At 36.8% G+C, this 24,804-nt stretch overlaps 1 long non-coding RNA gene across 1 annotated transcript; it reads left to right on the forward strand.

The window, feature by feature from the left end:
- The first annotated feature begins 484 nt into the window (after window positions 1-484).
- LOC110835978 (uncharacterized) lies at window positions 485-17,640 on the forward strand. Its single transcript, XR_015534472.1, has 3 exons — window positions 485-972; window positions 4,540-5,892; window positions 15,716-17,640. It is a non-coding gene; the product is annotated as an uncharacterized LOC110835978 (long non-coding RNA).
- The last annotated feature ends 7,164 nt before the right edge of the window (window positions 17,641-24,804 follow it).

Below are 24,804 nucleotides of genomic sequence, written 5' to 3' on the forward strand. Positions count from 1 at the left end.
TGGTCAGGTTCTAATATATGCCCGTACAAGATTACAGCTTCCATTTTATTTGTGAGTTATTTAAAGACGCTGTTAGTATACCGGGCGTCTATTACAAGTAGCCTCCAACGTAGGCCTGAAAACCTGTGCTGATCCTTGACTTTTCTTGAGGACTTTTCTTCAAGAATTTGGAAAATTTTTCTACGTACGGCTTCAACCTCCACAGGACAGCGTAACGCAGAAAGACGCGGACATTTATCCACGCCACGAGAGGGATTCTAACCCACGCCTTAAACTACACGACCGCTGTGATAGGCGCCAGCTCACCCTCTGTAGCCTATTGCATAAATTTAGTTAATAGCCCAGCATCGTCTTGGAGAAACTGAGGAAAACCACAGAAAGCTCAAACAGGTTATCTTGTCTTCGGGCCGAGATTTCAACCTAGCCATAGCCTACTGACAGTCACTCCATCTGTCCTATGTGTTAATTGCAGGCCTATCTTCAACTCGACTGTACTGGCATAATTATTGTATTGATACATAAATATATAATCTCAGCGGCTTTCTGGAAGAAGGTCCAGAGTAACCGAAAATAAACTCAAGTCCCGTTGTTTGACCGCGAAACTATGAAATGCGTTCTGCATGATTGCCCAACAGAACTATATTTTTACCGTAAACATGAGAATTTATTGTCGTTTCAGCAATGATCTTGTCCAATGGCGTAGCTCTTTTTAAACTGGGTTTACAACAGTATAAGTAGTGACAACAGTGACCATTGCGGCCGAGTGCAGTATTAAATTGCAGACGACTTGAATTGGGTCCGTTAAATGCAGGGAACTCGAAGACGCAGATGTTTGCTTCGACCGCGTGAAACGGCACGGAATGTTCCGCGGTTACAGAACTGCCAGTGTTTGAATTCTGCTGACAGACGGCGGCCAGAGTGTCTCAGCGTGTACTTCTGCACAGTGACCGTAAGATTTGCCAAAATAAACAGGTAGGCCTATATAGAATTTTTCTAAAACACACTTTAGGGACGTGTTCTATCGACAAAGACCAACGAAATTATCCGTAAACTTGGACGTTTCCTTTTAGAGCCATATCTCGAAATATCAATTATATTAAACCCGGTAGATTTTTATTTAAAGGGAGCCAAGGCCCTACAAAAGAGTTGTAGTGACATGGAGTAGAAAATTTTTATTTATCTTAAAAGTATTGTTTACGGTACGGAATTTATGACGTAGTGTAATTCGTAATTCGCCTGGAATTTTTTAGTGTGTGCGAGAATCCTCAACAATACGTACAGAGCCTTATATGGACGCTTAAGGACAACATTTTAGAGAAATCCGTGTAATTTTTTTCTGATTAAAAGAGTGATATGTGACGTTGAAATCAGCTGTTTGTAAACAAACACTTAACCATGGTCGCGTTTGTGGTTTAGTTTTTATACTTCTAATTCCAAAATCAAATGGGCCATATGCCCGCGAAATAAGTCTCTAAAGTTGTGCCGCGTATTTAAAAAAAATCCTGTGTTTAAGTACAGAATATCTGAGTACAAACAGACCTAAACCTCGCCCCATTCTTCGCAGACAGCTAATCGGAGTGCATTTATTGAATATTCATTATTTCTGTTTACTTTACTTTTAAGGATTTTGGGGTGCTTTCTTTAAGAAAAGTGTGCACGTTGCTATGGTATTTTGTAAGTAAAATATTTAATTTCAAGGAAACGAAGTACCCTACAGTAACGTCAGCAAATCAATTAGGCACCTGACTCCTGCCTTATGGAAGTGCGTTCAGAATAAATGTGTCTATGTTTGTTCTGGCGAGCCCAGTGCACGGTTTCCTTTGAGGAAAACAAGGTCTGAAACTCGAGTCAAATGGTTATAATAATACAAATGGAAATATGTAATCAATACCGAAATATTTGGAGTATTTACACGCATTATACGAGGTACGATCGGAAAGTTTCAAGACTGTGTCAATAGAGGGCGAACCGGATGTAGTACGAGCTTCTGCCGCTAGGGGGTGCGGCCTACATTCATAGTGAATCAGTGTGCCAGCCGGAATCATCGAATTAGCATTTGTTTCTTAGTTACGGGCGTTTTGGTAGTGCATTACACCGACCCTCCTGCGATTTCGGAATGGCGTGTGCATCAAATTTTGCCAAAGACTCGCCAAAACGGCTACGGAAACCTATGAAATGCTAAAGCAAGCACAAACTTTTGTGGCATTCACGTTTTAAAAATGGCCGAACCTCTGTCGATGATGACGAGCGTTCTGGACGACCATCTTCGAGCACAACGCCCGAAAATGTTACGAAGATTCGGCAGGCCATTCACGAAGATCGACGTCGTACCATCAACGACTTGTGCGACATTGTTGGGATAGGCTATGGGATCTGTCAGCTGATTCTAAAGGAAGAACTCCACATGCGACGCATCCTGTCTGAGGACCAGAAGCAGAATCGACTTCTCGTTTGTCAGGAGCTCAAAGATCTTGCAAGAACCGACCCCAACTTCCTTTCTAAGCTCCGTGTGACTTCTTCCTCTTCCCAAAGATGAAAATTCAGCTAAAGGGAAGGAGATTTGAGAAAATAGAAGAGATTCAGGCAGAATGGCAGATGGTGCTTGACAGGCTGACAAAGAAAGATTTCCAGGGATGCTTCCAGGCTTGGCAGCGGCGCTGGGATCGTTGTGTTCACTCCCAGGGGAACTACTTCGAGGGTGATGGATGAATTTAATACCTGAGATAAGTGTACGGGTTTTTATACGCGCAGTCTTGAAACCTTTCGATCGCACCTTGTATGCTCCTTTGTCCTCTAAATGACCTAGCTGACAAAAATTATATCGTAAATATACTGTACGTTTAGAACAGGTACCGTTCACATGAGCGTATAAATAGACCGCAGACGATATATAAACGTATCTTTTCAACGTAAGATGAATTTTATTCGTAAACTATTAGCTGCTTGTCTTTATTTATTTAAGAAAAAGCCAGAGACGAAATGTAAACTACATTACGTACGTTTTAGTATTACTAAAATACATTAATATATTTTAAAACTTGTTTATTCTTCTCTTTACAAATTCCTGCTTCCTCCATGTTGCTATTATAAACTGTAGGAAATTATAAAGTAGCCTCTAATGTTAAATTTATTTTAAACCGTAGAACGTTGCTTGTGTGTAATCGTTCAGACAAACATATGCGTTCATTTCGTATATATATACATCTCGCAAAGAGCGTGTCATAAATAACCTCCCAGGCAAAATTATTGAACTGCTAGTTACCAGAACCGGGTTTGTAACCAGATCTTTAGTAAATTTGACCAAAAGGTGAAGTCAGAACTGCGAATAAACAGGCCTCAGCGTCTGGAATTTTCCAGTATAAGCGGAGCCCGAGATGTAGTAGTGGGTTACAGCAGTGAAGTAATTATTGTCATTATTATTACAGCTGAATTCAATAAATTTACTATTAAACACAGTTGGCGACGTTTCTGTCTGACTTCACATTTACCGCTTTAATATAAAACACAGAAAAACAAATAAGCTCACATTCAATTTTAAATAAAGATTTAAAAAGAAATCTTGTAACTTTTACTGTACACAACGTACGTTATCTTTCGAAGAGGCATTATTATGAACAAAAAGAATGTTAATTTCTTTGGCTAATACGCAAGCGACAAATGACTTTTTGTATTTATTAACGTTAAATAACGTTTATAAGATCACGGCACACTCGACATATACTGTAAGACGTAAGGTAACGCTGGTGTGTAACGTCTTCAAACGCCAATAACTCGAGACCTATGTAAGATAGAGAATATGAACCTACATGTAAATTAAAGAGTAAAATGATGTTTACTTTATTCTATAATGCATATTTTAAACATTGTTGAAATAATTACCCAAGACATGTAATAACTCAACTTCAACCGCTTGCCACGTCTAAAGCGTAAGAGTTAGATCTGGACATATTGCGAGTGAAATACGTAAATAAACACGAGCTTTTCAAATTTGCAAACAGATTTCAGCTAACTCTTACGGTTTAGGAGTTTTGGCCATTTATTTGGTAATAGAGAACGGTTCTAGAGTGAGTGCGTTGAGTACATGACGCAACGCATAGATAAGCTGTCGGCGGATGACGTCACGTATAGATAAGATGTAGAGGAATACATTAATGTGTAAATAAAATTTTATTTCAGTACAAATATACTTCTACAGTCAAACGTTATTCAATGTTAACTAGGGAACCGTGGTTCCACTGTCAATTTCTTTCTTCATCGTTAACCTTATTACGTAGCTTTATTAAATAAAACTACGATTCCAAAAGGGAAAATAAATTAATATTATAGATAACTTTGTTTACAAATAACGTCTTACGCGTATGAAGTAAAAAAAAACCTAATTAATTTAAATCCAGTAAGACATTGGTTTGATTTTGCAAGAATTTTTTTTAATTTAATTTTTTATGCACAGTGGTTATTACGTCTTCATGTTTTAGTTAATGTTCATTTTTAATTTTAGCTATTGGTTTTCTTAATATTGTTGCTTTACATTCACCGCAGCAAAGTCACAAGCCCGTTAACACCACGAACGAAGTCTTGCAGCCTTCTGAAGGCTGCACTACGTACCGATATTCGTGACAACCTGTTGATGACCGGAACTGCCCCATGATCTTCACCTCTGCCATGTCACACGACATTACATAATAATAAAGTGGAGAAGGGGCAATAGTCTATTGCAAGACTATTTCTGTCTTGTCCGCAAGGTTTTCGTGCATCACGAAGGCAGATCCTAGCATGACATGTCACTCACTCACAGTCCAGCCTATAAAGACATGGACTATTACCTAAAACCTCTGTCTGGACACGAGGGAGGGATTACGGATAGTAATAATTAAGGTCCTAAGGACACTATTATCATCCGACATTGTCCATCTACGCTTTGAGCTGCATCGATCAGGTTTGTTTATTCTTCCTGGATCCGTGGCAAGTAACGGACATCTTCGACGGTAAAAGGTCCCAGAATTCAGTGCAGCGTGTGCTTTTTTAATGTAAAACGATATAATTTAAACTTTGATACAATAAATTAGAAGTGCTTCATGTGAGTCTAGTCTTATTTTAAGTGCCTGGAATTAATTGTACTCTTTCGTGAATTAGTGTTTGTGACCAATCGAAAGCCATCAGTGCAATGTCCCTTTCAGATAAAAATCATTTACGTCTTGACGAGATATTGTGCGCTTTTGATGAACGTAAGTTAACGGGAAGTGAGAATAACTGTATTTTAAATGGGTGCTAAACTGCTGAACTTACTAATGCGAGATGTTTCTATTCTGTACGACACAGAATTTGGTCTTTTATATTTCAAAGACGATCTTTATCAGCATTTAAGACGAATGAAATAGGTTACGGACAGAATCCATCGAACACAGTTACAAGACTGGCGTAAAAACATAATATATTTGACAATTTTATGAACATCATCTGTGTAAATATGAAGACGTAATCCATAATCACACAGCTGGTCACTTAAGAAGACTTTACAGTGTGTTTCATCTTAAAGACAAGAGAAATTTTATTATCCATTGTTCTTCGGACATCTTTATTAAAGAGAGATGTTTTTATATACGTTGAGATTGAAGGTTGTTTAGCCAACCTAAGTAGTCTTCATCTAAAATACCGACTTGTATCTAATCAGTTACATTGAGTCCAATAGTTTTTGTCTTCATGTAAAATTCTGTTTACATTTTATTACATTTTACAGGTTAGGGAATGATATTTAATTCTCGCCAACGAATTTTTATTAACGGTTTTTGGTGATAACCAAAATTGGACTCGACAGTGCTGAATTCTGATGGCGAGTCAGTCCGTCTGACCACGTACATTATGGAGAGCCGTGAGAAAATTGCGGACTGACAGGTAAGCCAGTGCGATACGCGAAAAACCTAAAGGATTGGAGTGGGGGCAGAAATTCTGTGGAAATATCTGTATTAAGACGCGATGGGCCTTGCTTAGAGTGGTTTATTGAACTTTTTAGAAAAGCTCACTAAAATACATGAAATACATATTCTGCTTTATTACTATCCACATCTTTCACGTGATATATTTTTTTTTCGGTGTGATATTAATCTACTAGTCTAAAGTAATTTTTATTTCTAATCTGTATTTCTCTTCAAATGCACTAGGACATTCTGTGGACGACTTTTCCTTTTATGCGAAAGTTATTTCAAATAACGTTTTATTAGTAAGATCAAATCAGTTACTAATATGATTGAGCTTGTAGCACGAATGGAAAATATAAGAAATCCGTACAAAATTTTTGTCGGAGAATCTGAAGAGAAGGTAGGCCTACCACTTGGAAGACTTCGACGTAGATGGGAGGATAATATTAAAAAGAAGTTTAGACTGGATTCAACTGAAACTGTATGAATGCCAATGGCGAGCCCTTGTGGATACATTGGGCTACTTTAAACGGCAAGAAATTTGTTGATTAGCTGAGCGTGGACGTCCTTCTAAAGACAGTCTCTGCTCCGTGTAGTTAGTAACAGCAGTGTGAATGCTGAATTGCTTCTCGCTGCTTGCACCGTGAGATGTCTAGTCTGATTAAATTGAAATAACATAATTTTCTCTTCTTAAAAAGTAAATTTTGTAAACGACTTCGCCTTTATGGACGTTGGTGATCAAAACAATGTGATAAAATAAGCTTTAATTTGATTGTTAAAGATAATTATTACACATCCTTCATTATATATTTGTGTTCTATCGGCTCTAAATATTATTTGATTAGACGAACGAATTCGATTCAATTTCCACAAAATAAATGCCAAACGATAAATCACAGGAAAGAAAGCTTTGTGATTTCATATGCACTGTAGGCTATGTGCTTAAATTACGACAAATTTGTCAACAACACGAAATTATAAATTTACAGCGTATTCCAGTCGTAAAGATGGCTGAAGTCCGGGGTCATTAAGCGAGAAGCAGACGATATCAGACAGGAAAGGATCAGACAGACAGTACAAACTAAGATAAATTTTGAAGGAAGAAATTGTAAGTGGATGCCAACTATGTAAAAACAATACAAATAATATATTGAAAAATATTGACTCCTAACATTATGATGCTTCATTCTGACAAATAATGAATACGTAATAAAACATGATAAGGTCTGTAGACATCTACGTTACTCAATATGCAAGACATTAAACAATGAAACAACAGAACAGATTGTGAACACGAAGATACAACAGTACTGTGGAATCAAGGAATATAAACAGACAAAGAGATTCTGGCAGTAACTAGCAATAAGAAAGATAAATGTTGCCTACTGATGGATGTAGAAATACCATTGAACAAGAATGTAATACAGGAGGCGTCCGAAAAGAAATTAAAATATAAAAATATAAGTACAGAAATTCAGAAAATGTTGAACATTAAATGTTTTGTAACTGAAGGACTTTAAGAATACGTAGAAACAATGCCAGTAAAGAATTTAATAAATTCTTTATAAAAATACTAGGAACATCACACGTTATAATTACAATCAGAAACTTGAAGCCTGATTGGTAGGGTTTAGCATTGGTTAAAGAGAGACAGTACCAGGAAAACCTGAGGAGAAAGACGAAATAATAATAATAATAATAATAAGCGAAAACTTCTTTCCCATTGTGAATAACGATTAATTATTTATGCAGTCTTGGCGTAAGAGTCATTAGTGCGTAATGGCGACCGCACTGGCTGGAACAGAGGTACGAAATATCGAAGAACGATAATTAATTAGATATTGTAAATGCGTCATATTGTGATTCATAAGTATTAAAAATATATTAAAATTTTTTGCCGTCAATCACAATTATAATAATGTTAAAAGATTAAAACATCATTTAACGTTCCCCATCGAGTACTCGATTACAATAGGAACTTACACGACTAGTTTCAGCTATAATTTAGCCATCATCGGGTGTTATGTAGTTTAAACTTATCAATGAATTACTAATTTTTATAGTAGATTTTTATAGTATGAAGACTATAAATCATAAAAACCATAAAAATCAGTAATTCAGTGATAAGTTTAAACTACATAACACCCGTTGATGGCTAAATTATAGCCGAAACTAGTCGTGTAAGTTCCTATTGTAATCGAGTACTCGATGGGGAACGTTAAATGATGTTTTAATCTTTTAACATTATTATAATTGTGATTGACGGCAAACATTTTTAATATATTTTTGATAATTAATTAATTAATAGTCCGAGCCCTGGTATCAAAATTGTATTTAAGGCTTAAGAAATTGAAATTGTCGAGTTTGGTTAATGGCGTCCGCTTCGTTTGAGTTTCGTGCTAGCCTATTCACTGAATTTTCTGTAAAAATGAAAGTCCTTATCAGCTTGACACTGAAGAAATACATGGAACTGTGAGAGCAGTTTCGCCTTTATAGTAGATGGAAAATTTTTCGTGTATTACATTTATGGTTTTTAAGGCTTGGAGCGTTTACATTTAAGAACCCTGTTTTGTAAAGTTAGGTTACTTTAAGTCAATAAACATGGTAATTTTTTAAACTATTTTAACATAATATAATGTATTTGAAATTTATGTACTTACAATAATCGAAATTAACATTTTATTAAGTCGGAAAAAAGTTACACAAATTGCTTGGTTGTGTATGAAAAAAGGATCCTTAAGTTCAATCTATAAGTAAAACTGATTAAATTATTTTAATCCTTCTAAGATTTACAGTCAGCCTAATCATTAAAGTCGGTTGTTAGCGAAGATTGCTGTCTTCTGGGTTATTGCGCCATGTAGTATGGTAGATGTCCATCAACTTTTCGGTGTCCATGCTGCCTCCATCATCAGGGCGCTCTGATGATGGATGCAGCATGAACCTATGAAACGTTGGTAAACTTCTACTAGACTACACAGCGCAACAACCCAGAAGAACGAAATCTTCATACTCACCGCTGTGAAAACCTCAAATCATACAATTCCTTCTTACTGTTTGAAGAAATACCAAAAAGTCTTTGCAACGAGGTGATTACAAAAATCCTTTTATATTCAACGAGGAGAGAGCTAAGAATGTAATTAATTATTCCAAGATAATATCAGCTGATATTCAGGTACTATTGTCAACTTCTAATTGAGGGTAATTGCGATTGGAACAAATGCTAATAGGCGATGCAGCATAGTTGTAAATCCTTTCTTGCTGGTTTGTCGGTACGAAGTTATTAGGAGGGGGAAGGGAGGGTAGCAGAGAGCTATGACAAAACATTGTTGGACTGGGGGGGGGGATGTGACATAATGTCAAAGGTTGGCGTCACAATGTCTGACTGGGAGGAGCTTGCATGGGGTTGGAAAAAAATTGACTACAGACTCCTCCTGTTACAGTACAACATCCAATGAAATTATGGCTTGAAACATGGCTGTCAGTCGCAAACGGTGTCGGCCATTTTGATGTGCCTCCAAACATAGTCTTTTGTTGGTCTTTGTGGAGTAAAAGCTCTTCTTTTGTTTATGTTCATTACAAACGATTATTGCTTCTTATATTAATTTTTTACAAACCAGCAGTAGTAAACCTAGGTTTTTTTTACAGAGAATTCGAGAGTTAGACCCTACATTCACTAAAATATCCAATTAATGTTAATCTGCTACAATTCTTCAAAGCTTGGAATCTGACGCTTTTTTCTTTGTTATAAACGTGTCTTCTCTTCAGAAAGTGTTGTTACTATGGGGCAGATATTTTTAATTTGCCTTCTGTTTTATGTCCATAAATGTAGCTGCTATGATATCACAAGTTATTTCCAACACATTTTATTACGCCATATTTTTCTTTTATATTTCTTATCTGTGACAGAATATATAGTGACAAGGTGAATCTTAATTTCAGATCACACCTTACGAAATAAATTTTAACACCCATCTGCAATCGGAAGTGTGCGATTGAAATCTTTTCACCTGTTCATGTGATGAGAGGCACTGCCATTTTACAAACTAAATTCAAAACACTGCTTAAGAATGATTTTTTTATTACAAATCGGCACAATTTTAATAAAAAATATGTTACTTTATTTCTTTGATGAAATTTGTGTTAAAAAGCTTTTAATAGGTCTATATTTTAACATTTTGTCATAAATGCATAGCCTTCTTATCCAAATAAGTTTTGACAGATTGACTTTATAATTAAAATTAGAACAGTCGTTACGTAGAAAGGAACACAAAGTGTCGAAAGCTTTAAGAAATAAATGTTAACTCCCAGAGTCAGGAGTTATCAACGTAAATCATGTTAATTCCCTCCGCAATGTAGTTATGAACAATTCTGTGTGGATCAATGGAATAAAAGTAATAACATTTACAAATAAAATGTAGACAAGAAAAAGTTTGAAAAGAAATACAATTAGGCCTATAAGAAATTACATGAAAATATAGCTAAATCTTTATTAAAATATCGGTGCCATTGCAAATGTCATTGTTGGAAGCAGAAATACATCTTACATGATGGAATGACCTAGAAATTGTGATTACTCATACATGTAAAGTATTCTTTCTAATTATCCTAGTAAGTATACGTACTCGGACAGAAACAAATATTAAAGAACAACTAATTTCGTTTTAAAGTGTATTAATAATTGATAGGGCATCTGGACCCCACTGCCTTAAATAGAGTGTTGAAAGATTCAATCTGGATAATGCATCTTTATAATTATTCTTTGTTCTGTTGCCATGCAAAATCACAGATAGATGCCAACGAGTTTACACGGCGCTTAAACCCCAGATCTCAGAAATACATCGAGTTATGCCCTCTAAAACTATTTTATTACAATCCACTTTAATATTATCCACCCATCTAAGCCTACCCTGTTTGCGGTTTTTTGTAGCTCCCAACCACCAAGACGGCCTAAATTAATTTTCATACAAGAACTCGACATATTGCTCGTGCAAGGTACGGTCACGTGACGGTTAAACCCTTAAGGCCCCTAAGGCCTCGTGTAAAACGCATGACTGCTGATTAGCAAATAAGATCCCAGAAGTCTTGTTACGATTCGCATTCTCCTAAGCAGGATTTGAGGTTCTCCCGGTGGTAAATCCGAAGATGATTATCTTCAGGGTTGTTGTGCCATTTAGTCTGGTAAAAGTTTATCAACGTTTCAGAGGTCCTGGCTTCCCTGATGACGGAGACAGCATGTACCCCTGAAACGTTTGTAAACTTCTACCAGAAATGAATGAAAATGCTTGTGAACTATGGCAGAAATCTTTTGTTTTAAAATCGGAGATTTGTAAACATTTTAATAGGTTGAAAAGTTTGTCGAGTGTAGAAACTATGATTCATTAGAATTTTTAAAGTGTTAAGTCAATATCAGTATGTAAGTGTCTCACATATATCTTTTGTCTAAAGTAAGTAATTTCTTCCTCCCTTGTAAATGAAGTTTTCATTACTTTTCAGTGCAATTACTGCAGATTCATTATGTTTCTTGTACTTATCGCGTATAAATTTTATTCACTGAACAGCATTTTACATTTATTTCATTCTCATTGCACTTTACAGATCGATAATTGTGTCACTTTACACGTACTGTTAAGATTACTTCGAATTCCTCGCTGTTGTCTTTTGATTGACAACTTTTAGGCCTGAAGTTTATGTAATTATTTTGGAGCTCCTCTGCAAGGGGAAAAATTAATTCTTCTTCGTTTTATCTTTTTTCTTCTATCACCCAAACACTGATAATAACAAGACTTAAAATGTTATAAAATATATGAAATTTTCCTATGTGGGAACTTGTATTTACACAATATTTCTTAGTTATTTATAAAAAAAATATCCAGTCCATATTTAGTTGAACTGTAGACCTCTCTCGATTTCTAGGGTTATTTCTCTCTTTTGGTGACCAGAATTGCAGGATGAAGTATGTCGAGAGATAAGAAATAATTCCTTTGCTTTTTCAAGGTCAACATTAACGAAAATGTTCATAGCTGCATTTGTGTTGTCTCAATTGAATCTGGAGCATCTAATTTCAAATATTTCATAGAGCCAATAATATCAGTGTCATTTGCCTTCAACTTCTCAGCAAATTTTTCCGATATGAAGAAATTATTTGTCCTGACAGTTCTGACCTTCTTTAGTTTAGGATGTATCAATCAAAACTCATTATATTTTGGGAGAAATTTATCGACAGGACGAAGTTCATCTTTTCCAACGCAGGAAAAACCATTAAAATTATATTTAGCATCTGTACCTACCTATTGGCCTTGAATTTTGTGAAATTACATCTGACCTTAGCAGTGAGATGCGATCTAGGTATGTGAAAAAGCTGACAGTTTCCAATCAATCTATTTCACATACTAAAAATTAAAGAAAATTTATCTGGCTGCTCCGCTGTGTTCTTCTGTGTTTGATGTCAAATATAAAAAATATTATATCTCGAAACCTGTTCTTGTATAACTTTGCTTTAGAGTACACTATACCCCACTGCGATGACCACAGGTCATCTAGTTTTATTCCTTTGACGTCATAGTAAATTTGAATTTCCTAATAAAATATAAATAAAGTGTGCTGAAAACAGAATCTAGTAACATTTTAAAGATGACGCAACAGTATACATTTCAATCTGGTTACAACGTAAACGTCTTTTTATTTAGTTTTTTGTAATCAAATGCATTTCTACACGGTGTTATAATCCTGTGTACCACAGTCCGCATTTAACTTTATTTGTTGAAAATAATTATTCCTACATAACATTAAATTAAAAATTTCCGTGTAACTCTAATGCACTTATCATAGGTTTATATTACTGTAGTGGATGGCGTAACTTAGTGGCTACATTCAATCGCTACAAGAAATCTGCTGGGATGTCCCTTTGTCCCCGATCGAGGCCTGTGCCATAAAATAATCGCCTATTGTGTCCTTTGTCCTTTCTCTCAGTAACAATTCTACAGTAACGAAGTTCGCCTTCCTGGTTCTGTGATACATTTATCTTACGTTGAATAACTCTGATAATCAAAAATGGTTGTTTTGAGGTGGAGATTAAACTGCTTGATCTGAATTAATATTTATCTAGTTTCCACGTGATATATGTTCATGAACCAACCGCCAAGATCAGGACTTCAGGAACGTCTTTGGTCTCTCTGGTCAAATCTTAACTTGTCCAAGGAAGCTACGTACATTCATGTATCAAATCAGAATTTCCACTATGAACTCCGGCAGAAATCCAATTACCTAGCCGCCATGGGACAACCCCTCCTCAAGTACGCATCAAAAAAGTCTTACATCTCTGTCTGATTTTTGGAATTGGAAGTCTTTAAACTAGGAAAACATTTTTAATTCAAGTATCTGCGTAATCCGATTTAAGAGTCTTAATATTTAATGACTAACGAAAATTTGACAACTCAGGTTAGGAATTTGAACTAAATTTTATTACGAGTTTTTACAATGATATAAATTTTGTTATTAAGATTTCTGTCTTCTGGGTCGACCAGTCTACACAGCGCAATAACCCAGAAGACAGAAATCTTCATACTCTGATGACGGAGGCAGTATGACCTCTAAAACGTTTATAAACATCGACCAGACTACACAGCGCAACAACCCAGAAGACAGAAATCTTCATACTCTGATGACGGAGGCAGTATGACCTCTGAAACGTTGGTTAACATCTACCAGACTACACAGCGCAACAACCCAGAAGACAGAAATCTTCATACTCTGATGACGGAGGCAGTATGACCTCTGAAACGTTGGTTAACATCGACCAGACTACACAGTGCAACAACCCAGAAGACATAAATCTTCATACTCTGATGACGGAGGCAGTATGACCTCTGAAACGTTGGCTAACAGCTACCAGATTACACAGCGCAACAACTCAGAAGACAGAAATCTTCATACTCTGATGACGGAGGCAGTATGACCTCTGAAACATTGGCTAACATCTACCAGACTACACAGCGCAACAACTCAGAAGACAGAAATCTTCATACTCTGATGACTGAGGCAGTATGACCTCTGAAACGATGGTAAACATCTACCAGACTACACAGCGCAACAACTCAGAAGACAGAAATCTTCATACTCTGATGACGGAGGCAGTATGACCTCTGAAACGATGGTAAACATCTACCAGACTACACAGCGCAACAACCCAGAAGACAGAAATCTTCATACTCACCGTTGTGAAAACCTCAAATCTTACAATTTTGTTATTGTTTGTGTGTTATAATTAGTGTAATTTAACAAATTTAATATGCGTAATACAGTACAACAAGATCTGATATCATCTTTTGTAGCGGTTTATTTCGCAAGTGTTTAAAATGAGGTTTGCCATTGGACGCAGTTGGCAAGATCTTGTATCTTGAAGCCTTGCTTTACCTGTGGTCGGCCGGTTTTGTGTGGTAGAAATGTCTGACGTTATATAATCACTCCGGAGACATTACAGAGCTCCACAAACATTTAGGCCTATATTTATATATAAAAACATACAATCTATCATCTCCGCTTGTACGCGTTGATTTTGAATTGTATTTGGCGTAACATAATGTAACGTACTGTGTTTCAGCGTCTATAGGCCAAATATGAAAACCCACATAGGCCCAGTCTATTTCACTTAGATACATTTTCTTTAATCACTGCAATTAAATTCTGGTCTTGGACGCTCCTATCCATGTTTTTTGGAATACTATATCATTTACAGATCACCCTACCTTTGACACTACCTGACAAATACAGTTGATGAAGTGTTATTAAATGCCCACACAACTGCTGTTCCTAGCGGCCACTTTCCGGCAAGATTTTCTATAGAAATGTTGGATTTATATAGTAGTTTCAGCTGTCTGATCATGGAGTCGAAGAGTTTTTCACTCTAAGTGTAGGTTGTGTCTCATCGCTGCCCTTGCGACACACCAAATGTTTCAGAAATTCTGTACCAGAACAATTTAAAACAAATCTCTGCCATGTAGGATTTGATGTTTTCACGGCGTTGAGTCTGAAGATGGCTGTCTTCTGGGTTATGACGCCATGTAGTCTGGTGGAAGTTTACGGACGACTGATGATGGAGGCAGCAAGGATCTCTGAAACGTCGGTAAAATTCTACCAGACTGCAGGGCGCAACAACCCAGAAGACAGCCATCTTAAGTCTCTATATTTTCACTGTACAAATAACTGACACAAATAACGAAAATTGCTTTATCTTTAAAATCTTTCGTTTGATTACAGTAGCCGACATTTGATGTTTAATGTCGTAAGTGCTTCTTCAGTTTTACTCGTTTTTATAACCTGAAATGTTAAATTTTAAGTTGTGATTTGAATTTATTTTTTTAACTTAAGGTTTCTTTTTCGTTCGCATGAGTTCGCGGAATTTTAAAACCCAAATTCAACAAAACAACCCAATAAATTAAAATCACAACAACAAAAATATTTTTATATGATTTCTGCCCAAAATTTTGAAGAAGAAACCATTTTAAAAATGTAGTATCCAGCCGTATCCATGTTTAATTTCGAGAATTATATGACGTACGCCAACTAAACTTATTATTAGGAGTACAAACTAAGAGCTGTCTAGAATAATTAAATATTGTACACACCTGTCACCTACAACCCATATACTGTTACTAATACATAGGATCCACTGCTTTAAGATTAGGTTAGCACTGCTAAGGGTCTAACATTGTCGTCTGTACACGTGAGGAACTTCATCTCGACCATTTGCAAGGGAAGGCGTGTTCTGGTTCTGTCCCACCACAAAAATTTTCTATTTGCAGAACTTGCTGTGACCATCATGTGGGCAGCGAGACAGGAAGGGTTACACGACGATCCTCTGCCGGTTTAATCCCAGCATGGCCCTGTACTACATATGCGCAGCCCAGATCAGTCGCCTCTCCTGCCAGACTGTGGAATTGTTCACTGACGTGTCTTCGGGTATCAGAACAAATGTTGACGTCCACCTCCAACGCAATGCCCATTGGACAACGGGGCTTCGTTCCACTTGGAGTTAAAGCAACGTACCATGAAGTTTTCAACTTGACTTGGACTAGTGCTGAGCTGAAAATACGTTACTTGGTTTAGGATCGGGCAATTAAACCTGAAAACTAAAATAGTGTAGTTGCGTCATATTGTGATTTATTAAATTAAAATTAAATTATTTGATTATTCCGTCAAATCACAATGTATTTAAAATAAGATAATTAAAATAATTAAAATATCATTCTGTGTTCCATATCGAATATCCAATTGTAAATCGATTATTCGATATGGAACACAGAATGATATTTTAATTATTTTAATTATCTCATTGTGATTTGACGGAATAACCAAATAATTTAACTGAAAACTAATTCAAGTTGTCTACCAGTGACTTGTAGCAGGGTTATGGTTCATTGCAGAATGAATTCGGTTTTCTGTCACGTTAAATAGCGGGTAATATTCGCCCGTCTGTAAATTGAAGTCTCAGTTTACAGTGATGAATTTCGATTTCTTTTTTGTACTACGGAGTGTTTATTGAAATCGGAAATTTGCCTACTAAAACATTTGTAAGCCTTCCTCCTTAATTTTTGTTTATTAGGACGAACATACAGATCAGTTTTACAGCAAATAATTAAAATGTTTACCACCTCGAAGACAGCATTCAACTATTTAGTATGTTTCATTCGACTTTTGCGAAAGATTTTCTGTGACAGTTTTCATAACAATCTGTTCAGTGCTGCGTTTCAATCCATCCAGGCTCGGTGGTTTATTCGAGTAAACTGTTTCTTTGAGAAATCTTCACACAAACGAGTCTGTCGCGGTAAGATCCGGAGATCACGGTGGCCAAAAGCCGCGCCCAGCAATGCGCGTACCAAAGAAGTAAATGTAGCGAACCAGTTGTTGTGTTCACAGCGAGGGATGTTACCCCTTTATGTTGAAACCATAAATAACTTTAATTTTCTCCCATGAGGCTATGATATCAGCGTGTACTTTGTTTTGTTCTGTACTGCCTTGTATTCCTAAATGCTTCACGATTTCGATGCGAAGTTATATTCGAGAACTACTATACGTTCTAGTCTTGAATACACAAAGCTGGCGTGAACAGCGGCCTAGCAACTAAGGGCGACCTTCATTCCAGTGTCACTATTTGGGGGTAGAAGGGTCTATTACACTAATTAGGACCTGTTTCTGACTTAAGTTCTGTACCGCAGTCCATGTTGGATAAAAGGTTGCGTTTCGAGTAGTACCGCTCAGTATATACATGTAGATTTTTACAGCAAAATGAAACTTTTGAATCCCGTCTGAACGCAAAATACTTGTAATACCGAGTACCAGCCAACGACGAAATAGCGTTTCGTGAGGTGAAGCAGAAGATGTTAAACCCGCATTAAATAATCAGATAAATTAATCGCATTTGAGGTTTTCACGGCCGTGAGTCTGAAGATTTCCGTCTTCTGGGTTGTTGCGCTGTGTAGTCTGGTCGATGTTAACCAACGTTTCTGAGGTCATACTGCCTCCATCATCAGGGCGATGAGTATGAAGATTTCTGTCTTCTGGGTTGTTGCGCTGTGTAGTCTGGTGGATGTTAACCGACGTTTCAGAGGTCATACTACCTCCGTCATCAGAGTATGAAGATTTCTGTCTTCTGGGTTGTTGCGCTGTCTAGTGTGGTCGATGTTAACCAACGTTTCAGAGGTCATACTGCCTCCGTCATCAGAGTATGAAGATTTCTGTCTTCTGGGTTGTTGCGCTGTGTAGTCTGGTCGATGTTAACCGACGTTTCAGAGGTCATACTGCCTCCGTCATCAGAGTATGAAGATTTCCGTCTTCTGGGTTGTTGCGCTGTGTAGTCTGGTCGATGTTTCCCAACGTTTCAGAGGTCATACTGCCTCCGTCATCAGAGTATGAAGATTTCTGTCTTCTGGGTTGTTGTGCTGTGTCGTCTGGTCGATGTTTACCAACGTTTCAGAGGTCATACTGCCTCCGTCATCAGAGTATGAAGATTTCTGTCTTCTGGGTTATTGCGCTGTGTAGTCTGATCGATGTTTACCAACGTTTCAGAGGTCATACTGCCTCCGTCATCAGAGTATGAAGATTTCCGTCTTCTGGGTTGTTGCGCTGTGTAGTCTGGTCGATGTTAACCAACGTTTCAGAGGTCATACTGCCTCCGTCATCAGAGTATGAAGGTTTCTGTCTTCTGGGTTTGTTGCGCTGTGGAGTCTGGTAGATGTTAGCCAACGTTTCAGAGGTGATACTGCCTCCGTCATCAGAGTATGAAGATTTCTGTCTTCTGGGTTGTTGCGCTGTGTAGTCTGGTCGATGTTAACCAACGTTTCAGAGGTCATACTGCCTCCGTCATCAGAGTATGAAGATTTCTTTCTTCTGGGTTGTTGCGCTGTGTAATCTGGTCGATGTTAACCAACGTTTCTGAGGTCCTTGCTGCATCCAGTATCAGAGCGATGATGTTGAAGGCAGCTGGAACCTCTGAACCATTGTTAAATTTATACAAGACTACAACCCTGAATACAGCCATCTTTTCTGGGAAGTGGAAAGAATCGCTCCACCTAAGGTAACATAGCCACCGTAATTATCTTTCAAGTGATTTTAATTGAACGCGCTGTGTTCACACTGACATCTCTGGTGACGGCGTAGAAACAGTCTATAGCTGTTATGGCGGTTCAAGATATCGTCGTTTGTTTATGGCGAAGAAAAATCTCATTGTAGGTACGCCTTTTCTAAGTTTTGATCTTAACAGATTGCACGGTAAGGGTAATTAGTGTCCTTATTTATTAAAACAAACGATAACATTTGAAAGTACAAATATGCATGTCTGTTCCTCTGAATCTGCAGTCTTGTAACATACTGTGTTCAGGGGAAATAAATAATGTGTTATGTTAATCACGTTTGGGGTAATAGTACCTTATGGTGCGGCATTGCCCAGTACCAGGCTGTGTGATGACATAAAGTCTTCTTTCGGCCCCGGCTTATGATCTATTAAGCATATTTTGTAGTTGATTTTATCTGGGAAACATTCTATGACTTCCCCATGTTATTAGAGCTGTCACATTTTTATTTTCCTCTGTACGTATCTTAATTAAATGCAAGTTCCTAGTTACGTATATTTTGTATTAATATTTTGTCCTTACGCATTAAAATACTTAAAAGTACCTTACAAAACACCGCGAATAAACAAACACACTTATTTACTGAAATAATTGTCTTTATTTTCATGGGATTTGTATAGAATGTTACTGCCCAAGGCACATGGCAGAATTAACCCTATATCGGGGCATTTCCGCCAAAAGTGTTTTTACAAAATTTTGTCATAAAATTACAGTTAGAGTAGAAATTGATACAAAATTCTCCGTGTGTTTTCTTCATGATGAATAACTCTATAAGATTCAGCATTTAGTTTTTATAAACATCGTTCATGAAGAAAGAAAACTTATTTTCCCCTCACTTCTCCTATTCACCGCTGTGAGAATCTAAAGTTGTACTATCTCTGATAAATTTTGAGAATTTCACTTTTTGACCTCTGCATCGCATTTGGAAGGTCTGGGGTTCAAACCACGGTCCGGAAACAGGGTGCTTCAACTAATATTCTCGTGATATTCGTCAGTCCTTACACGAAAATTCTCTGACACTATATTCATTCTCCACTTGCCGGCTCTTTTCAGTTTATAATAGCAGTTATTCCCTTTTTGACTTTAAGATCTGTGTAGGAAGATTCTTTAAAGTACCTGAGTAAGTCAGTTAGTAATCTAAAACTGAACTGAGTTGAATTATTGTCCGCTGAAAAGTTACGTGATTGTTAATTTGTCTCTGAGATATAGAATTGTGGACAAGGATGAATAAACAACAAGCAGAGTTTAATTTCTCGCCAAAAGCATTGGACTTTGTACTGTACACAAAGATATGCAAGACAAATTTTTCTCTTTATTACTATTAAATTATTTTCATATTATATTATAGCGTCATATTAGGAAATATAAGAAACAATTATTACGTGTTATTTGTCCGTCTTTGCACAAAAGGGTTCGCATGTTCAATTAAACTCTCTGAACATTCAAACCTTGTTGTTCAAAGACGGACAAATTATATCTAAGAATTATTTTAAAGCGTTCTTTATCTCTTTAAACCACAGTGGTACATTTTCCTGCTTTACCCTAGCTTTAACGTTCTTTAAGTCTGCATTCCGCCCAGAGATGGCGTTTATGCATTTCGTTTGAATTCTCAGAACAAACGACCGTCATTTCCCTAAACATTATTAACCAATTACTCTTTACAACAGAGAAGCATTGTGTTTTATTTGAAGTATTAAACTAATTATTATATATTATTTAAATGACATACGTGCTTCAAATGGTTAGTTATTATATATGCTATCATTTGAATTACGGGTTATCATAAGATATGGCCATGAAATTATAATTAATGTCGGAAATTGTGTGAGATCGGCGTTTCTTTCAAAAGACCTGCTTCTTAAAAACTTCATCTGTACTGCTTTGAATCTTCTGTTATCTTCTTTGGTCACTGACGACGTTTCTGCTATTTGTTTGTATGGGTATGCTGTAACTTTAAATGAGACATATTTTCTCCTTGGGCATTTCAGATTTCCAAACTGTCATTAACTGGTAAACGTTTCATATATTTTTTTATTATTTCTATAATTCCTCCTTTATTATTTCCGATTGCAATTAATTTTCTTAATTACCTTGTAGTCTAGTAACAAGACATATGCACTTAAGTTATGTGTTCTTATTAGGCAAATGCTGGCTGTTTTACTGTTTCATTTAGGTTTAAATCATTAAAGACGTATCCTGAAACTGTAACAATGGAACTTGTAATTATTTTATGCAGTCTCGTTTGTCATTTGTTCTACAGAAATTATGACGACATTCTGTATTAAAAAGGAATGTTTAAACGTGAGTATTCAAGTTACATGAATTGAGTTTATCCTGATCTCTGGCTCCTTATTTACATAACGAAAAAACGTAATTATTTTACAAACTACTTTTACGTTCATTGCATTATTGTTTTATACTGAAAGATAAATATTTACAATGTGTTAAATAGGAACTTAATACAAGTAAAATGACGTAATTCCACTATTTTAAATGTGTCATACAAAACATTTATTTTCTCTTTCTGTAAAATTTAGTTGAATAATTATGAGATTATTTTAAATTAGTCAGAACTATCAAGTATATTAAAAATGCATTACCAACCCTGGATAACTAAAATTTACTCTGCCTGCGCAAACATTTAGGCCTATATATGTGGATGTGCGGCCGAATAAACTGATTTACCAATGAAGAATAAATCTGACAAAGCCCATCCTTTGAGGTATTTTATCTGCAAACATGGCGGTCACAGCTGCTTATTCAGTTCAAAAGACAACAGGCCCACAACTGCCATATGAAGATGACAGTCTTACGGGATACTGCGCGCTGTAACATCGTAGAAGTTGATCGACTATGGTAAATGGGATCACGTGTTTAATTGGGTAAATTTCAGACTTTGCCTTCTGAACGAAAACTTAGTCGAACTCAGATAAAAACTGCTGTCCAGTGGTGATGGGTGGAAGAATCGGTTTAAGCACGTAACTGCACGTTAGTGCTTGACGGCTTTTGGTTGAAATTAACAAACGGAACAACTACACGTCAAGTAGGTTGCAATGAATGGAGTCGATTTGAGTAGAGCTATATTGTGAAAAGTGTTAACTTATATCTTACCCTCTAATTCTGAAATTCATCTACTTTGTAATCAGCAGAAGGCTGTGTCCTAACGTTTCAGAGATTACGTACTTCTGTGTCCCCATTACATTACATTATAGCCAACTGATGAATTCTAAATACCTGCATTCTGCGAGAATAAGGTCACTGAATTGCAGGTGAATATTTTCAGCAATTAGCACACACGTGACTCCCTACTTATAACCGCAAATCATTGCACTGAATTCGATTATGTAATGTGGATGAAAGATGAAGTCTTTGTACACCGTTAAAGATAAACCTATGGACGCTTTTCAATAAAGATGGAATTAGCGACAAGCTGCAAGGCTGTTCAGAGTACATTGTTTTTACCTTCTGGTCTGCGCAAGTGTTAATGAAAACTTTATCCTATCTTCAAAAACAAGAACTTGCTAACTCCACAGAGCGGAGTCCTTGACAAACTTATAGTACGCTCAGCTAGTCAAGAAATCTCTAGCATTTTATGGAACCCAATGGTTCATTATCGTGCTGACAAGACCCCGCCACCTATCCTTATCCTGAGCCAGATGAATTCAATCCATACACACAAATCTATTTTCCTAACATCCGTTTTAATATTATCCTTTCGTCTACGTCTATGTCCTTCATTAAAGCATTTTGACTACAATTTTTCACGAATTTCTTCTCTCCCTATGCACGCTAAATATCCTACTCGTCGGATTTATCATTGATTTGATCATCGTTATGCTATTTGGTAAGCGTACGAACCATGGAGCTGCTCAATATATGCAACTTTCTACAGCCTCCAGTTACCTCGTCCGTTCTAGGTCCATATATTTTTCAAAGACCACTTTCTCAAATATTTTTTATCAGTTTCATCTCTTAACACGAGAGAATTAATTTCCCAGTCATACATTACAACATATGGGGAATTATAGTTTTAATGTTGTAATATTTATATTTTTTAGATAGAAGACTAAATTTTATGCAGCATTTCCTAAATTTAGTCTGATTATTTCCCTCTTAAATGCAATTTTGAGTTGTTAACATAGTTCCTAAAAATTTTAAATTTCTCACATTTTCACACGACTTATTAGCCTTTTTTACACGCTGAATAGATAATAAATAATCTTCCGGCGTTTAGAATTTACAGACGTCTTTCCAGGCAGTTTATTTGTAACCATGACTCATTCTGATTATCTACGTAATTTTCAGCCACATAAATTCGCGGGATCGTGGCCAGCAGTCCCAACAATTTCCCTTAAGGCCCAAAACATGCTTACATTCAACTCAACAATCGATATTAAAACTTTAACACATTTTTACATATCATTTTCCAATAACAGGATGGCTGTCTCTTCTAGGTTGTAGGGCCGTGCATTCTGGTAGAAGTTTACCGACGTTTCAGAGGTCCTTTCAGTCTCCATCATCAGGGATATGAGTATATGATGGAGGTATGACCTCCGAAACGTCGGTAAACATCTTCGTACTCACCCCAAATCCTGCTTTTTCAAATAATTCCCCCAGAATCACCAGGAGAATGATCACCATCAATGTCAAAAATCTTTGTAACTTTTCAAAATTTAATGCCATCTCTGGTAAAGGAAAATCAGTCAGTCAATTTGGGGGTGATGCAATAGACGAAATGTCTCTTACCTTTCCTTATAATATAACATTTGACGAGGGGGGGAGTTATAAAGAAGATAGTATAGTCGCAACGCGGGACGATTTGACTACGGAAAACATGTCTGAGAAGGCGAAATATTGGAAAGAAATGTCGAAATGTCGTCGTAATCTTCATCTATATTGTAGGAAGGGTTCTGTGAACATTATAAGCAAGAATGTTTTCAAGGGAAAAGAAAATTGATATTTCCATTAGAATTATGTCAGTGCAAAGTTCAAGAAGACGTTGCCGAAGATGTGCCAACACGAATCGTTGCCGGGTTTATAAAAATAAAATATATTCCTTAGCAAGCTTGTGTTCTTATAAGATTTAAATGAATTATGTAATAAATAATTCATTTAATGTAGACTGAGTCACTCGAAACTGTGCAGCTTTGGTTCTATAACTTAACAACTGTGTATAATAATTGCAATTGAGTTATAAACTTGCATTGACAAAATATAAACCTAACAGGAAGTCTCTGGTATATTAAAGCAAGTTTTACGAGACCTGTCCAAAAGTTCTTAGCTTGTTTTTGTTTCAGTCTGTGAGATTGTATTTATTTATGGCTTATTTAACGACGTTATTAGTAACACGGGTTAGCTTAGTCATATAGAACGTCGAGTGATAGGACGAATAACGCGTTGGGAAGAGTATAGAGTTGTAATACTATTCTTCAAGTCATTATCGTTTGATTAATCGGAGAGACCGTGAATTGTCGAATTTTATCTTGTGCTCTTTCGTACATTATACGTTTCTCGTATGTATGTAAGTAAAGTTTGTCTCACTATACGCCATGTAGGCGCTTGGGGGGAGTGGAGGTATAGCTCCTCTCTTCCTTGACCTCGGCACTAGATGGGGGTGAGTGGTCAGCATCACGCCCCGGCCGGCTTTACCCCCGGAAAAGGACCCCGGTACCCATTGTAGAGGAGGCTGGGTGGGCCCCAGAGCCGGTATGACCTTCGAGATATGTCACAAACGCGCCTCTTTGTAGGGTAACGTTATATTCTGCTTTAACTTTGTTGGGGGACTTAGTTCGACCAGATTTAAAATACTATTCATATTAAATGTAACGCCGTATACTCTGGTAAGGTAGGTACTGGCCGACGTTTCGGAGGAGCTTACTGCCTCCATTATCACCCTGATGATATCGAGGTCATAGTATTTCAGTCAGGACGTGACACTGTCGAAGTGAACATTAATCAGAACATAAAATTACTTCCATACATTCAAAATAAAATTAAAATTGGTTCTTTTGAAATTACGAAAAATTCCATAGTCGTCACGAGATGACATAAAATGGAGTAAAATTTTGTCGAGATGCGGTCAGAACATACTATAGACTCTGCGTAGGGACTATTACGTTCTTAGACATGTGCTTATACAGAGTTATACTCGTATTTTGGTGATTACGTGTTATTTTGCTACGAAAAGAGCCCTGGAGGAGGGGAGTTGGGCTCAGCGGATATTGCTTCGCCGCTACACAATTTAATCGGCGGTGCCCTCAATC

This window comes from Zootermopsis nevadensis, unplaced genomic scaffold (genome assembly GCF_977971745.1).
Source record: "Zootermopsis nevadensis isolate Lab colony 2312 unplaced genomic scaffold, Znev_1.0 Znev_ptg000010l, whole genome shotgun sequence".
NCBI classification, from domain to species: domain Eukaryota; kingdom Metazoa; phylum Arthropoda; class Insecta; order Blattodea; family Termopsidae; genus Zootermopsis; species Zootermopsis nevadensis.